This window comes from Sus scrofa, chromosome 1 (assembly GCF_054392235.1).
Source record: "Sus scrofa isolate SSC_HxYL_T2T_F1_AM1 chromosome 1, Sscrofa_HxYL_maternal_Yorkshire_Landrace_v2.0, whole genome shotgun sequence".
NCBI lineage: Eukaryota > Metazoa > Chordata > Mammalia > Artiodactyla > Suidae > Sus > Sus scrofa.
This window is the reverse complement of record NC_139383.1, coordinates 120,677,028-120,695,387: the sequence shown is the minus strand read 5'-3', so window position 1 is coordinate 120,695,387 and position 18,360 is coordinate 120,677,028. Positions and strand designations below refer to the sequence as shown.

General features: G+C 40.6%; 1 protein-coding gene and 1 long non-coding RNA gene across 5 annotated transcripts in view; one reads left to right on the top strand and one right to left on the bottom strand.

The window, feature by feature from the left end:
• The window catches only part of RORA (RAR related orphan receptor A), a 765,082-nt gene that overhangs the window by 114,959 nt on the left and 631,763 nt on the right, over positions 1-18,360 (bottom strand). The window lies entirely within an intron of this gene.
• Positions 10,754-16,636, top strand: LOC146406329 (uncharacterized). Its single transcript, XR_014810202.1, has 2 exons — positions 10,754-10,822; positions 11,169-16,636. It is a non-coding gene; the product is annotated as an uncharacterized LOC146406329 (long non-coding RNA).

Genomic DNA, 18,360 nt, shown 5'->3' with positions numbered 1-18,360 from the left:
TGCAGATGTGGCTCAGATCTGGTGTTGCTGTGGCTGTGGTGTAGGCCAGCAGCTGTAGCTCCGATTCGACCCCCAGCCTGGGAACCTCCATATGCCATGGGTGCAGCCCTAAAAAGCAAACAAACAAACAAAAACTAGTTCTACATTTTGTAAGACGGAAGTAGGTGAAATTAGACACTCCATGCAGAGGCTCCAAAATTCACATTAGATGGCTTTCCAATAATTATGTCACAGTGCTGCTGTTCGTGCCTTTACCTTGTCTACTGGTTAACAATTCCTTGGAACTTGCCCTGTGGCAGGCACTTTTTAACATTTAATTCATTCAAAACTCTCTTTTTATAGATGAGGAAACTGGTGCACAGAGAAATTAAGTAACTTATATCCACAAGGAACCATAAGAAAAATGCACCTGAAATGAATCTATGGTGTGCAACATTAGGACTCTCAAACCTTTTCTGAATTTCCCTTGAATTGCGCACTACTTAGTATTTTGAAAAAGGTAAGCTGACTTCCTTAGGAATCAAAATTGACTATCCTAATAAAATTTAGGCATGTATGCAAGAAATTCTTTTATCCCTAACTCCCGCAAATGAGCAGGGTTAGCATGTGTCATTATGAATTATTGCACAATTTAGTAAATTATTTAATTACTTACTAATGAAGAAACATATTGTACATGGTTGTAATTATCCTGTTTGAAAACAGTGTTGTCATTTGTCCATTTAAGAAACACTTGCTACACATTAAATTAACTCTTGAGGGGATTTCTTTCCTCTTTTGGAATAATTAAACAATTCTGAATATTGGCAGCAGAATGGAAGGAAACCAAAAACTTACAAAAGCCAAAGCTGGCATTTCTAAAGGACTCCACACAAAATAACAAAACTGTTAGAAACACTAAAAGAGTAATTTTGTACTTCTCGCTATTCTACAGGAAAAGTATAAGATAGAGAGAGTTACTGTTTTTATTTTCCAAATTTTATCACTGCTGCTCTTTTCATAAATAGTTTTGTAACATGTCATATAATACAGCATCTCCTTCACCTATTTTAATTACCCACCAAATGGCTTCAATAGTCTAAATAATCTTCAGCAGAGATACTCAATTTTCAATGCACTTTGAATAAATCATTGTCCACATTTAAGTGATTATCCTCATGCGTGGCCTCATTATTTGTACAGTGACATAGTACATATATAGCCTCAAGATGTTTCAACAACGTCTTAAGTATAAAGTATTTTTTTTTATTTTGCTACATCCTTGCTCCTTAAAATATAACAGAGATAACGTGGCAGAAATAATGTTTCCATTGTAAACAAGGAAAAATTTTTAAAAGGACCTATCACAATTGGAAGATGAAGAAGCCACATGGTAGGTCTTTCTGCTTCCAAGGACATGAACAGCTAAACTGTCCATGTCTGACAGTTGTTTATCATTAAATAATCATATATAAGCATGATAAGTGATTTCATACTTTTTCTGTTGTCTTGTATTCTCTATTATGCCAGGGTCAATATGCCATTTCACTGGGTGATTTCAGTCAAATGAAAGTTTTGTTCTCTTATGAATAACGCATATATTAGAATTACAGTATAGTTTGCAGATTTCACCACTTGTCAAAAACCAGTAAGAAACTGTTTCCTGGAAACCAGTAAGAACCACATTAAATTCATGCATTACAAAACAGAAAATAAAATACGTTTTATAGTATCCACTGCTCAATTCATAGTGTAACATAAGTTACTATATAGTGTTTATTTTACACAAACAGTATTTGATCAACTAGAATTATGGTAAAACATGTTTTAATAGTATTTTCCAATGTTCCTGTGGCAAACTAGAAGAACTGTATTTTGATGTACCCTTCAGATCCCAGTTTTTAACATTTCTCATTGAAACAGAATTTACATATAGTAAAACTCACTCTTTTTTAGAGTACAATTCTTTGAGTTTTGACAAAGGTATTTAATTTCACAATGACCAACACAATCAAGATATGGAAGAAATGAATCTTCTTTTCCTCTCAAGTTCTTTTGTGCCTCTCTGTTGCTGACTTATTCCACGTCTCCAGACCCTGGCGACCATAGATTTGTTTTCCATTCCTATAGTTTTGCCTTTAAAGAAAACCATTCAAATGGAAAACTGTATTAATGTAGCCTTTTGACTTTGGTTTCTTCACTTAAAATAATGCATTTCAGATACACCCCATGAGCAAATCAATAATTTGCTACTTTCTCTAGTTGAGTAGTCTTCCATTCCATAGATTATTCACTTCCTCATTGAAGGACATTTAGGTTGACTCCATTTCTTAGCAATCACAAATAAAGCGGCTATGGACATTCATGTACAGGTTTTCCTGTGAACATAAGTTTTAATTTTACTTGGGTAAATATCTAGTAATGGGACTTTTAGACTATGTGGGCTATACAAGTTTAACTATAAGAAATGCCAGTTTTTCCAGAGTAGTTATGCCATTTTTGCATTCATATTAGCAACATATGAGAGTTCTAGTTGCTCCATATCCTCATCAGCACTTGGCATTGTCAAATACTTATCTATCATTGATTCCTGTTATTTGAGGTATGTTATGTTGTATAAAGTCCCTGGGATCACTGGATTAGTGCATACTGAATCATTTTTTCCTTGGAGAAATACAGGGTTAGGTTCTTGTGAGTCCGTGCTCACATTTTTGTCAACTGATTTTTGTGTGTTTTATTTAAAGACACCTTACTTGAAATATGCTGTTGATTTATTAACATTGGATCCACAGCCAACAGCAATGAACAAAGCTTGTCTAACATGTATTTTCTCTGGAAGGCACATCGCAGTCTTCTCATACTTAGTAACACCAGCCATCACTTCAGCACTATGTTTAGGGGCCACTTTACATAGCAATACCATCAACAAAAGGCACACAGATTAGGAAAATGTGGCACTAAATACACCGCGAAAGGTCACTTGTTTACAGTATGAGAGCTGAAACAAGAAGGCAGAGCATCACCTCATCGGAACTCAGCTGTGAACACGTGTGTCAGGATGCTCTGTGCTTGTGTAAGTCTGAGAAAGGCAGCCAGTATTTTTTTTTTTAAGTGTAGTTGATTTATAATATTGTGTTAGTTTCAGGTTTATAGCAAAGTGATTCAGTAATACAGACATATATTTAGATATTTTCCATTATAGGTTATTACAAGATATTAAATACAGTTTGCTGTGCTGTACAGTAAATCCTTGGTGTTTATTTTAGGTATAGTAGTTTGTATCTCCTAATCCATTTTTTTTTTTTTTTGTCTTTTTAGGGCCACCCCCAAGGCTGTGAATCAGAGCCACAGCTGCTGGACTGCACCACAGCCACAGAAACGTCAGATCTCAGCTGTGTCTGCAAACTACACCACAGCTCATGGCAATGCTGGCTCCTTAACCCACTGAATGAGGCCAGGGATCGAACCTGTGTCCTCATGGATGCTAGTCAGGTTTGTTTCTGCTGAGCCATGATGGGAACTCCTAACCCCCCCTTTCCTTTCCCCTTTGGTAACTATAAGTATGTTTTTGATGCCTGTGAGTCTATTTCTGTTTTGTATAGATTCATTTGTTTCATTTTTAAATTATACATAAAAGTGATATTATATGATATTTGTTTTTCTTGGTCTGACTTATTTCACTAAGTATACTACTCTTTAGGTCCATTCACACTGCTGCAAATGGCAATATTTCATTCTTTTTCATGGCTGAGTAATGTTGATGGCAGCCAGTATTGATTTGGGGATTATAAATAAATTTGGTAAGCAGATAAATATTCAAATACAGAATCTGCCAATAATGTGAATCAACTCTATCATCCATCTGTCTGCCTACAGTCTCAGTTTAAATGTCACAGGCTAGGGAAGCCTAGTGCAAACTGCTAGCCTCCATCAGATGAGCTTTGGGCGCTCATGGCCATCCTTCTTCCTAAATTTTTCTCTTTCTGTAATTCTTCATACTGGGTTTTGTGGGTTTTTTTTTTTTTTAGTAATCATTTGTTCTCTTCTCTGTCATCTTCACTGGACTCTACACTCTAAGAGACAGACCCTGGAATCTCTTTAATGTGGGCTTAGCACACTGCCTGGTATATATCACATGTTGGATAAATATTTGTTGAATGAATAAATCCTTTGAAGGTAGCATATATGGTGGGGAGAGCACTGGAATTGGAGTTGGAAAATCTGGCTTCCCATCCTCGTTCTAACACCTAGCGCTGTGTGACTGGAGACAAGTTACTTACATTCCTTGAGCCTCAGTTTCCTCACCTGTAAAATTGGATAAAGAATACCTATATTTCAAAAAAAAATTTTTTTAAGACTTTAAAAGTCAGACAATACACATGAAAATATTTGTATCTGGCAAATGGTTGATATTTAATAATCACCAGATTGGGATGGTTTATGAACTACAACTAGACTATTATAATTATATGAGCAGTATAAAATATCTTGATGAGCACTATGAATGGTAAGTTCGTTTAGCCATCTGCATACTACCAACTCTTCCTATATTTGGTTTTATGTACTCAGGAGACTCTGATAGTCAAGATAAATGTTCACTTTAGAGATTTTGGGACTCCATCAAGCTACACGCTTCAGGATCAAGGGTTATGTACACTTTATACTATGAACATATAAGAACATAAAGACCGAAGGTTTATCTGCTCCATCTCAAAAACATTTTCTGAATGTTTGAAAGTGATCCTTGGTAACATAAAGTTTGTGTTCTTTGGAAACAAGATTTTTTTTTCTCTTTCAAACAACTCCTGAAAAAACAAAGAATTACGTTTAATTAATAAACCTATCATGATTCTGCCTGAAATGTTTTCTTGTAAAGATCTATTATGTTCTTTAAGATTTCAAGGCAACAAAAATCAATGATTTCTATAAAGTGATCACAATCTTTTTTGTGTGTAACTAAGGCTAACAAAATAAACCACATGCTAAAATCCTGTGGAAAAGAAATTGCCTCAGCCATACGATGGTTACATCACTCAAAGTTTATACACAGGATTTCCCGTCATGGTGCAGTGGTTAACGAATCCTACTAGGAACCATGAGGTTGCGGGTTCGGTCCCTGCCCTTGCTCAGTGGGTTAATGATCCGGCGTTGCCGTGAGCTGTGGTGTAGGTTGCAGACACGGCTCGGATCCCGCGTTGCTGTGGCTCTGGTGTAGGCCGGGGGCTACATCTCCGATTCGACCCCTAGCCTGGGAACCTCCATATGCCTCGGGAGCAGCCCAAGAAATAGCTAAGAAAAAAAAGACCAAAAAAAAAAAAAAAAAGTTTATATACAGACTTGCTTTACAAAATAATGATGATCAGATATGATTAGGTGACACTATTTAAGATTATTGGTCTTTAGTAGATGCAAAGCCTGATGATTCACTGGCAAGCAAGCTAATGGCTGGGAGAGAGAGATGTTAACTTTACGTATTTGATTACAAAGCAGAACAGAGAGTAAAACCTCAGAATCAATAATCATTATTTTATGTGAAACGTTCACTGTTTCCTCAATTAGCTTCATATTCACTTTACTTGAGATAACATTTTTTAAACACATAAATCGTTATAAGGAACCTAACAATGGGGCCTAAATTAAATCCAGGGCTTAAAACCTTATTTGCTGACAGGCATCCTCTCAGTGTTTTCTACAGAGGGACATCCTTCTGATTATGTCCAGGCTATTTTAAATGATCTTGGACAGGGCTACTAAATGACTTGTCAGGGAACAGGAAAACATTATGACACTGCTTCTCCAGATTGCTTCCCAGAACATGAAATATTTGGGATCGTTCTAATAGAATCAAGGCTCGTTTCATGTTAAGCTTCAGTTTTAACTGGGGGAATGCTTCTAACATATGGCTGCTGGGCTCTGACTCACAGCAACCTTCAAATTCTGGCCCAAATGTCTGTTTCCTGAGATTGTGTCTGATATGCCTGTGCATCCCAGGTGGGGTCCAGCAGGCATTCAATAAATGCTATTGTTGGAACAAATGAATGAATTAAAGAGTTTCTAATTATGAGCTACAAATTCCTCCATCAACAAAATAATCCCATAGGGAAGTGGCAATGTACTTGGAATTCATATCTATGAAGAGTTCTATTTTCAGCTCCTTTATAATTTTTTTTATCATTTATGCTCAACTTAGTCGTTCTTGATTTTTTTTAACCCAGAGTGTGAAAAGCACAGAAGTCTTTTCCAAAACATGAAAGACAAGCAGCGTTCTTAGAAAGTTTCATCTGTATGTAGCTCATGCATGATAATTATTTTTAAGTCTCAGTTAATCACCAGATATTTTCTGAGAACAGACTGTGGGTGAGGTGCTATGGGAGATATTTGAAAAATAAAGTTAAAAACATCTTACTCTTGCGTATGCACAAAAATTGTCATTAAGGTGAGTAGAAAGTGTGTGGGTTCCAGCAGATCCACAGGTGAGGCAAATGTTTACCTAAGTGACACTAAATTAGAACTGCCATCAAAGTAGTAGAAATACTTGCTGTCACACTTTTCATAATCAGAGACTTCTATTCGAAAACACTATGAAATGGAACATGGAAGAAAACAAAACAGAAAAAAAGATCCACAAAGATAACACCCAAATTCCAACAACAAAAGTTCATACTTGTGCTTTTAAAAAAAAACCCTCAGGCATTCACTCAGGGGCTATTTACTATTATGTAAGACACAGTTCTGACAACCTTGATATCTGATTTTCCAGTATACAGAATATAATTTTTAAAAAAAGCATAGCAGAAAGGAGCAGAGAGTTCTGCTCATAGGAGCAAAGAGGAACAATAAATACTAAAGGAAGAGATAAAAAATGATAAGAGTTAGACATAAGAACTCAAAAAGTATAGCAGCATGGGACTATTGAGCGTAGGGGCAAACAATAAGCCACACCTGCAGAGTCTCCGAGGACATCCTATATTACAGCATACTGTACACACCATTATAATTAGTGTTTATAATGACTTTGAAACATTAAGAATGGATTAGCCCATGAACTCTAAGAAGACGGGAACTTACATAGTACATTTTGAAAGGTCTCCTCCAACCCGGAATAAAGTGAAGTAATTTAGACCTTTGGACAGACATACTCCAGAAAATTAATTTACATGGAACATCACATTTTCTAATAATGTCTGTGAATATGGCACGGGTATATATACTTCAAATAATAACCCCAATTACTTAAGACCTTATAATCAGGGTCTAGGTTATTCCAGCTCTAGTAAGTATACTCTGAAGCCGGCTGGAAAAATAAAGAGCTTTCCATAGTAGGAATAACTGTTATATATACTGGTATTTCATTCAATTCTATAATTAGCCAAATATCAATAAAATAAAAAATGTTCAAATACCCTCCTCTATTTTTAAAGTGACAATGTTTTTGTAAATGTTTACTTGAATTACGGGTGCTTAGGGCTGAGGTTGAAATGTGTATCATTATACAAAGATACTTGCTATTTATATAATAGCAAAGGCTATTTATATAATCATGTTTAACCTGCTGGAATTTTGGAGAAGGAAAAGTTAATAAGTTCGATGGGGGGAAAAAAGGAAAGAAAAACATAGGCACAGCTTGGCATTGTTTTCATTCAGGGCAGGTGAAGTGATAGGTTTTTAAAAGTAGGCTTTAAACATGCACCCACATGACACCAACACCCTTCTTCATGGCTGCAACAATTCTTTTTCAAAACTGCAAACCTGTTTCCAGGGCAGCTGCAAAACATCCGTGAACACTAGTTAATTTATTGGAGTCATGGAAACTGCTGCCTCTACACCTGCCAGCTAGATCCATATTGTGCAGACTCTACAATGCAAGAGCCGAAGGTCCCGTGATGAATTCTCTCCGCTCCCGGCTAGAAGGAGGAAAGGGAAGCCACTGCGTAGAACTACTTGGACCACACTTTTGGATTTCTACCGCTTCCACGCCACATACTGTCCAGTCTTCAGAACAATACTTTTTGCATTAAAATCGGCATGACCACCTCTAAATTGGTATTAAATTTATTATCTTCATCACTATTATTACATAGTTATTCTTGTTAATGAGAACAGAGTTTAAAGACTGCCGTTTGACACTTACCAATGCCCGGGCAGACAGCAGGCAGGGTCATTATCCCTATTCACAGATGGGCTAAATGGAGCTTGGAGAGGTTTTCCAGCTTAGCTGGGAATAGTGAGAAAGCGAAGCTGGGTCTTCAGCTGGGGTTTCCAACCCTCGGTCTAGGGCTGGATAAATGTTGCCACATGCTAGATATTGAAAATTGATTTCCTGTTCTTTAGGAATCTATATTCTGAGGAAGTCAGATTGGCAAGTATAAGAAAATTTTCCACAGGCGGATTTCTGAAAGTGAAACATGAGGCTATCTTACATTTTTTCAGAAGACTTTTGTCGCTAATTATATCTTACTTTCAGTTCACACTTTTTTTTTTTTTAGGGCCACACCCTGGCATGTGGAGGTTCCCAGGCTAGGGGTCGAATCAGAGCTGTAGCCACCGGCCTACGGCCACAGCCACAGCAACTCGGGATCTGAGCTGTGTCTGTGACCTACCCCACAGCTCACGGCAACGCCACATCCTTAACCCATTGATTGAGGCCAGGGATGGAACCTGTGTCCTCATGGATGCTAGTCAGATTCATTTCTGCTGAGCCACGATGGGAACTCTGTCAGTTCACACATTTTTATGTTATCTATTCATTCCTGCCACAAGAGAGAATTTACATGGCTCTTCGACAATATGCCTCCAGTAAATCACCAATTAGATGTTAATCATTGGACCTCATGACAATCTACAGAAAACTAGCTTGTTCAGTGAATGTTATAAACCAAGCCCAGTCGTATAACAGTTGTTCCACAGTTTCTGGTCCTTCCAGAGTGATAGAGATGCACAGAGTGCTAGTAAGACGCCCCAGCGCCTATCATGACATGGGTCTCAAATGCTCAGAGTAGTATATTTTGAAGTCACGTCTCTTCTTTTTTTCTGGATCTCTTTTTCCTTAATTTAAACTTTTTTTGGCATCTTTTCATATTTTATCCATTCAGGTTGGGGGGGGGGGTCTAGGCAGGCTATATCACATGTGTTTTCCAACAGCAAAAGGGAGTAACTCCTGGCATTAATTCCAATACTCCTTCCACATTTAAGGGGTACTCATTTGGCATGTCTGTGCCCCCTTCCCCTGCATAACTTTGCTCTTACCAGTGTTTGCTTGGTATAAAATACTTAGTTTATCAAAACACCACAATAGGTTATGTTACCTTTAAACATGATATTATCTGGGCTTTGGAAAAATTTAATTCAGCAAAATAGCATGTAATATTTATGGCAAGGATTTTAGATAGAACAAGAATGTGGTGGTTCGGAGTTCCCATTGTGGCTCACTGGGTTAAGAACCCAACATAGTGTCCATGAGGATGCAAGTTTGATCCCTGGCCTTGCTCATTGGGTTAAGGACCTGGCCTTGCCTCAAGCTGCTGTGTAGGTTACAGCTGTGACTCAGATCTGGTGTTGCCGTGGCTGTGGTTTAGGCTGGCAGCTGCAGCTTTGATTCGATTCCTAGCCTGGGAACTTCCATATACCGCAGGGGCAGCCATAAAAACGAAAAAAAAAAAAAAAAAAAAGAATGTGGTCACTCTAGGGATAAAAGTCTTAGGTAGAGACACTGACAGACCTAGGAATAAAATCCGCAAGGTCTCATTTCTATCCAGTTCTCTGACCATTTGGTCACCCTTTAGGAAGAGAAAATAACTATCCATCTGTGGAGAGTTCATAGAGGAAAGAAGTGGCCTAACTTTCATCATCTGCAATGATCAGAGTTGAAGCCTTTTATAAAATTATCTGCCATAAGAGAAACCGCTGCATCTCGGCTAAAAATGGGAAGATACAGAAGAGGTCTGATAAAAAACACAATCATGATACACTCATCCTCCTTATCCTGTCACCAAAGTGGTTGCCCAAAGATGGGGCCTCCACAGTTGTGTGATGAAAGGCACAAATCAGGGACTACCCACTGGGGCAGCCAGGCCAGAGAAGGGAGGAAATGGCCTTTTCTTCAGAGGGCTGAATGGCCAGACTTGCTCGAGTGAATAGATAACACCATCCCAGAACAGACAGTGGAGATGAAAGTGGAAACCCAATGAAAACAGAAGAACGGAGGAAAAACCATCAAAGGTGCGCAAAATAACAAAAGTTCAGGGACTGGTGTGGTCAGCACCCAAATGCTAAAACTGCAGCACGAGAGAGCTGTTTGAAGCTGCTAAAGGGATTTATTACAATCTGGAATGAACGGATTTGCCATCAAACAGAACAGAAGGGCCACCAAGAGACCTTAAGGAAGGGCAACCGAATGGAACGTGGGCCCTGCAAAAAGCTCACTCTGCCACGTCCTTTTGAACATCTCAATCATTCGAAAGCACTGTTTAAAACACACGAGCGTTCACACAAGCACACACACACACACACACACACACGCACGCTCGGGTGAGGGCCAGAATCTGTGGGGAATTTTGATGGGAGCTGCTCATCAAAACTCTTAAATAATGCAAGGCAATGGCAATCCATCCGATCTTCCACTCTGAGGACCTGGAGCAAAGAACAGACGCAGGCTTTTTTTTTTTTTTTTTTTTAAATCAAAGCAGCCTCTAATCTTTCTAGCACATCTGCAATGTCCATCTCACCAGGGGTGACCTTCTGAGTGAACTTTGGGAGAGATATGCTCTTTGGTTTTGTCTGGGTTGCAGTTTAATTCAGCAGGAAGCAGGCCGTGGCTGGGAACCACAGCACAAAGAAAATCACGGTAAGGAGGTGAAAAATGCGGGACTGATCGATCATAAGTGAGATGAAATAAGTGACGGGTACTTTTTTATGAGACAAGCAGGATTAAAAAAAATCTGATGGGTTATCACTTTTAAGCCTCATTTCCCTTTGCTGTTACTAAGCAGGCGATGATAGAAGCAGCACAATTGAGCACCCCAGGTCAGAGAGAAAAGAGAGAGAAAGAGAAAATTAAAGGGTCAGACAGAGAGCTCTTTAAAATTTGTCCAACCCAGGACAATCATCCGAATAAAAACTTTCAAATTTCACTCAAAGACAATGCAGAGAAATAATCTATAAACTTAAAAATCATTCTTTTTTTCATGCAGGTTTTCAATGAACACCTCTGGACTGAGAGTGTTTGGGTTCGTTAAGGGACAAAATCCTCAGATGATTGAAAGTGATGCATGTATTTGCAGTAAAGCTAAGAAGTCACATCATCTCAAGTTTACGGGTCAGTGGTTTTTCCTATGCTAATTATAAACTTAATTTTGGACAAAAGGGGGGAGGAGATATTTCTTAGGAGGGCTAAATGAAAAGAAGTCTGCATATGGACTAAGATGTCTTTCTTCCACTCGATTATCTTCACTCTGTCTGGCTGAGTTTTATTACATAGGCAGTGGGGAATGGAGAATTTGTTACTGTTGAATGGGCTCAATCTCTCCCATCTCAAAGATCCCCAAGAGAGTCTCTAGAACAGGGGTGGCCAGAGCCTTGTTCTGATTTCTTCTGTCTCTGACCTTTGGCTGTTTACTCCATACCCCATCAGGTGTCCAGCCCTGAATAAGTGTGAGAACAGGGCACAGATGGAAGGAAAAAGGGATTCAGTTCACCATAGCTTTAACCCTCCTCAAAGAGTTGGAGGCTGTTTGTACACTACTGGATTCCTAGCAGTACTAAAATCAGGTTTGGTTTTTTTTTTTTTATTGCGCCATTCTACATTTTATTTTCTTCTTCCTGGGAGGAAATGAAATCACCACTGGTCTCTGTCTCAAACCATCTTAAATTTGGCAAAAATAAAGAAGGATGGGGTCTTCTCAGCACAGCAGGTCTCAGGTAGTCTGAGCACCTAGTAGGTGCTCAATAAATCACAGCCTATAGACAGGGCTCGTTTCCTCCGACAGCTGGCCGGAGACGCAGACTGCTTTGGGAGACCTGATGAAGAGGCCCGCCTTTCTGGCAGAGCCATCCTCACTCTTTCATCACTGTACTCAAAGATATTACTGATGTTGGTCCTCTGGTTTTGCTGCTTTTTTCCTCTGACTGGACTAACTGAGTCTACTCTGCTCACTAGCTGTCACTTCAGAATCCTGTCACGCAGCGGAAGGCCAAAGGACATTTTCCCCTAAGTCCTTTTAACTTCCTGGCATTCCGTTTTTCAACCCCACATTAAAGGTGCTGATGTTTCATCCTAGTCCTACCAGCCAATGGGTGGCCTCAAGTTAGACTAGGCAGGGCTTCTCTCCGCTCTTTCCCTGTTGGGCACGGGGAGAAGGAACCCAGAAAAATGTTTCCTCAAGCTCATTTTGTAATTTTCCTTTGGATGTTCTCACTGAAGTTCTGAGATCATTTACTAAGAAACAGACGCCTTCGAAACTAACATACAACAGATGTCAACCTAGGGCCACTGTTGGCCAGCAAGACCTCTTTCTTGCAAGTTCTCAACAAAAATATTTCTTTCTTTTTTGCTTGCCTTTTCCCCCCTCTTCTGCTCTCGCCCAATGCTCAATCATCTTCTAATCCATTAAAGCTGGTATACCAACTCTGTCTCTTTTCCAAGACAAGACCTGCCAACTCGAAAAACAAAAATGAACCTCCCCAAATGTTGGCAAGTTTCTCCAAGCCTCAACTCACCTCGGGCAGAAACTGGTGGATGCGAGCCCAGCTGAAGCCTGAGGTGAGAGCCACAATTTTAACCTGCTTTAGCGAACACCCTCCTGATGTGTTCTTGAATTTTCACCCTTGGTCTACTAGCAGACTCAGCAGACTGGCATTCTCTGCAGTTTGGCACAACGAGTCATCTGCCCCGAGAAGGTGAGAAACGAGATGCCTCTGCTCCCATAAGAATCTCTCTGTGTCTCTCTGATTTACCCTGTTCCCGGCGGTAAAGTATTTTCTGCAAACATGAAATTAGTTTATATTTTAAGGGCTTTGGAATGACTAATTTCAACTAAGTTAAACAGGGCAGAGTAGTGATTCCCCTAGTGACTCGATCTGTGATTCTTGGGAAGAGTTTAACGGACAGACTTTATTTTTGTTCAGGGTGACCTCACCGATCATTGTGCAAAATGCCATTTCTTTATTCTTTCCCCCTTAAAACAAAGTCACCGCAATTTTTCTAGGCATTTCCTAGCAAAGAAAACTCTAATTACATTTTACTTATCTTTCAGGCCTCTGTTTAGGAATTATTACATTTTTTTTCTTTTTAAAGAAAGCCTTCTATTTTAAAAGGAAAAGCGTAGGTGAAGGTGATTATGTCTCAAAGTCAGTAAAACAAATGTGTTGCATAAGACATTTCAATTCAATTAAGAGAAACAGGTCAGATGCTAAAATATTAGTAAAATCAATTATGAGTAATAGGTCTAACGTGGATTGCTAGAACTGCCTTGCTAATAATTTTTGAATAAATTTACATTTGTTTCATATTCTTCGTGTGCCTGTAATATATGTGTGTGTCATTCAACATAAAACTTTGTCCATTTCTTTTTCTGTGTTATGTTTGTCCTGATACGTCTTGGCACACTGACTAACACTTATTCAGCAAAGATTTTTCTAAGAGGAAAGAAAGGTGGCAAGTTGAAAAGAGCTTTGAGTCCTGTCCTATCATTTGTCAGCTGGGCAGAGAGCTTTATCCTTCTGAACCTTGGTTTCCTCATCTGTAAATGAGAGCAGAGGTACCATCCCCCTAGGGTTGCTATGTGATTGAAATATGATACCTCACTATCACATGCCCACAGGGTGCCAGGCACTTGGGTTCAATGAATGTCTCTTTCGGATCTCTGAAACCCTAAAAATCATTAATTTGTAAGAGATGATATTAATCATAACATTTCAAATTTGATGGCTGGCTTTTGTGTTAGGATCAGGGTCACCAAACTTATCTGAAAAGGAGGTGTCACAGACTTTCTCCCTTCACTTTTACTGTTTAGGAGAGAGGCACCCTCCAATTCTTACATTTATAACTCATGAAAAGGCAGCACTAGAGGACCAAAAATTTGCCAGTGCAACCTCAGTCAGCCTTTCCTCCAGACAGAGAGGTGATGCTTGACATGGGGGAAATTACACAGGAAAAAAGTGTTATGACTGAATCTATGCTTTAATTACAAAAACGCAAAAGTGACATAAGCATATGATAAAATGAAAAAAGAAAACTGGAAATCTTTTTGGTAGATTAGTGAGGAAAATGGGTACTTTCCCCTCCTCTATAATATCCTTTATTATTCTTATAATGAGGTTAGAAATTCAGGTGGAAGATAGGATCTCCTATGATTGGCGATTCCTCCATTTAGGCTGGTGGGCTATCTCCTCAAAAGGTAAATCTTTCAGAAATGGAACATAAACATAATTTGGCTTCGTGGATTACTTTCTTCCTAATAGCACAGAGTGAAGGCAAGTGTTGACGGAGGAGAGGAAGAGGAAGGAAGGACCATTTTGGAGGGTGGCCACCTGCTGAGGGGAGCAGACATGCAGAGAGTGGGCTCTCAAGAGCAGGGTGAGTGGGTGGAGATGGTGGATCAATGGCAATGAGAAAGCTGTAGAGGTAAGGCAAGTAAAGCAGGGAGAAACAGGAAGGGGTTGATTATTTGGGGGTATGTGTGCATGTTTCTGAAGAAAAGAGGCATCTCTAAAGTGCATTGTTGAGCTCAATACCTCCTGAGAAGGCATCCATCAAGAAAAGTATTCAAGAGTTTGAAAAAGTTTACTGACACTCTGGCTTATAAAGACATTGCCTCTGCCTTTGGTTCTCGAAGTCGGGGAGGAGTGGGTAGTCATGGCACAGGAGGGGGTGAGCGCTTTGGGGCTTGGGAGAAGTAGCTAGGTTCAAGCTCATCTCTGCTGCTCGCTAGCTATGTGGGTTGGGCAAGTTGCTTAATAGCTGAAACTCAGCTTCCTCAATGAATATTCATAGTTATAGTAGTCATAGTTATCATAAGGTTGATTTCTGTTTTTGTTGTTTTTCTTTTTAGAGCTGCACCTGTGGCATATGGAAGTTCCCAGGCTAAGGGTCAAATCAGAGCTGTAGCTGCTGGCCTACACCACAGCCACAGCAATGCCAGATCTGAGCCTCCTCTGTGACCTACCACAGCTCATGGCAACACTGGATCCTTAACACACTGAGAGGGACCAGGTATCGAAACCACATCGTCATGGATACTAGCTGGGTTCATTACCGCTGAGCCACAATGGGAACTCCTTATCATAAGGTTTAAATGAGATCACATACACACTTACATACATATACAATGACTGGAATATAGTAAGCTTCTAAATTATATAGCTATTCTTGCTACAGGGGTAAAGCAAAAACAACTCCCATCCTGAGATAATTAGAAAATTAATAAGGCTAAGATTGTGCCTCCATCCAGGCGTCTAGGCACAAGGAGGGACCAGAACAGTTTTCTGAGGGGAGCCATGCTTAAGAGCTGCCACTGAAAAGAGGCAGCATCACCCTGTCAGCCCCCACTCTGCTTCCTGAGAACGTGGTGGTGGATTAGCTGCCATTATCCACAGTTGAAAGTCCTAATTCTCTTTCGTGTTTCTTCATCTTAGGGCTGGAGCACTTGGCTGAGCTGATCGCTCTGATTCCTGCATTTTGAATCCTGTAATACCCCATGCTTGGGGTCAGGGGATACAGATAAAGGGACACAGGGTGGCTTCTGTTCTCAACTGAGCCCCGAGACAGAGAGTTTCTAAGTCCTGAAGGTTCGCCTATCTCATCTGGGAAGCTGGTAACAGAAACGAATAACACCCCAGCCGGTATCTCTAACCTGCACCTTGCAGCAGTTCTAAAACGAGAAGAGCAAAATCTCGCGAGACAAGGCCATTGCCGACTCCCTGGGAGAGGCAGTCAGCACTGTACCTGAGGCGGCGGGGGAAGAGAAGGCTAATGATGGGATGTGAGTTTACCCAGTAAAACCCAGGACAGGCAGTGCCTAGTGGGCAGAAGAACGGGAGCTCAGGGAGCGCAGGGGAGCCGCTCCCTCCCAGCCCAGCTCAGACGGAAACTGTTTATGTTTTCTGTTTGCCAAAAACCCCTTTGTGCGTTGCTGAACCTGTTTGTCCTGAACTCTTAACAATAAACACATGGCAACCAGTTCTCCAGATGACAAGTGCTTTTGTTAATGAGCAAAGAAGACTGATGAGGCCCTGCTGCTGTGAAAACCCTTAGGTGCCTGGAGCCAAGTGGACCGAGGGTGAGAGGGACTGTTCTGGAAAGGAGTCTGTTTTCTCGCTTTTCATCCTACCCCTTCCCACGTGGGCAACCCAGAAGCATTCCAGTGATGACATGTCTATTTGCGTGAGCTGCATTTATTCCATCCCCAAAGTGCCACTGCTCCGGGGGGAGCAAATGCAACTCCATTCAACTCACAGGACTCAGTATGAAGAGTAATAGAAAATACAGAAAAATTTGAATATATACACTTACATACATAAAACTCTTTGTATCCTGTTTAATGTCTGGATGCATATACACATATGTACCTGTGGTTTGGGGTATCAACAAGAGCAAGGTAAGTTCAAGAACACGTGAATTGATACTGTTAAACAATTAAATATATGTGTTGATCAAAGCCTGTAAGGGTGTGTGTTTCTCCAGGGTGGTGCAATGACGTGTCTTCGGTGTGGGATGCCAGTGCAGGCACCCGTGCTCTCCCCTTTCTCACCTTGTTGTCTATTAAAATGTCTCCCACACTTGCCAGGCACCCTCCCAGTTGCAAGGGGCTGTTGCTGGTTGGCGCTGATTGAGCAATTTCGACTTCTGTTTGTTGTTTTACCGGGATCTGTTGTTAAGTAAAAGTTAGAAAATACCCCTTGGAGTCCTTAGAAAGGTTCAGAAAGAAATCAAGGGTCTGGAAGAGCACCAAAGGAGTGTTGAGGGGAAGTCTCAAGGAATTCCAGTGGTCACAAGGTTTAAGAGATTCTCATCTTGGAACCAAAACAGACCCCTAATATGTCAGAACTACGTTTCAGGAAAAGAGCTTGGAAAAAGGAAGCCTGTTAGGTAAAAATAAACCATTTTTCCCTGAATAATCTTGTACTTTGCACAAATAAAAATGACCACACCTCCATTCTAAGGCTGGGGCAGATCCAGGGTCAGCCCAGCTGGCTCAAGGGTTTGCTAAGTCCACAGCAAGCCTGTAGGAAACCCCTTGTTCTCAACCCAGGGACACACACACACACCACCAGAGCAGTTCTCCGAGAAAATAACTTAAAGAAGATTTAATGAAAATTATCCTACCATGATAGACAAGTTTCACATCAAAAGACAATGCATTTTGGGGGAAACTTCACAATATAGACATGCTTCAAAACAAAAATCAAAACCCCAAACCTCAAAGCCACCAGCAGCCCCATGAGCTTTTTATCTCACCATAACTTATCAAAAGCTAGGCTATATATATTCTTTGCTGGTGAGCCCATCAGAGCAGGGACTGCCTCTGCCTGGCTCTGTATAAAGGTCTCAGAGGCCACCAGTGCTAGACACACAACAGGTGCCATTTTCGTTGCTCGTAACTGTTGCATAAATCAATCAATCATGTAGGGTGGGGAATCCAGTGGGTCCCCAATAGGTGCTTGTCCAGAAATTAAAGCCAAAAAGATCATACCTGGAGCCAATGAAACTTGGGGCCTCTATTTTTACCTCAGAAATACGAGAACAAAAGGTGAACTTTGTATGGAGTCTGAAGGGCAGGAAAGCCTGAGGTAGCAATTCAGCAAGGACAGGACAGTAACAGTGAGAAGCCCTTTTAGAGAACACCCTGTCCACAAGTTCCCTCGGAGGGGACTGTTGGTAAAGCTGTCATGGGCCAATTTCAATGCCTGTTACGGTTTCATAACAGAGTGGATGCTGAGCCCTACTTGTTATGAAGAAAGCAAAAAGCAAAAAAAAAAAAAAAAGGCGGCGGCGGGGGGGGAGGCAGTTTGCATTGTGGCACAGCAGAAATGAACTGGACTAGTATCCATGAGGATATGGGTTCGATCCCTGGCCTCGCTAAGTGGGTCAAGGATTCAGCACTGCCAAGAGCTGTGGTGTAGGTTGCAGACGTGGCTTGGATCCTGCATTGCTGTGGCTGTGGTGTAGGCCAGTAGCTACAGCTCTGATTTGACCCCTAGCCTGGGGACTTCTGTATGCCCTGGGTGTGGCCCTAAAAAAAAGCAAAAAAAAAAAAGTGTGTGTGTGTGTGTGTGTGTGTGTGTGTATTCCCACAGAAAAAACCATAACTGTGAGTTTCCTCACAGCCTAGTCTTCAACCCTGGTGATCTGCCTCAAGAAGGGAAGAAAGCCTGGCTTTCTTTGGT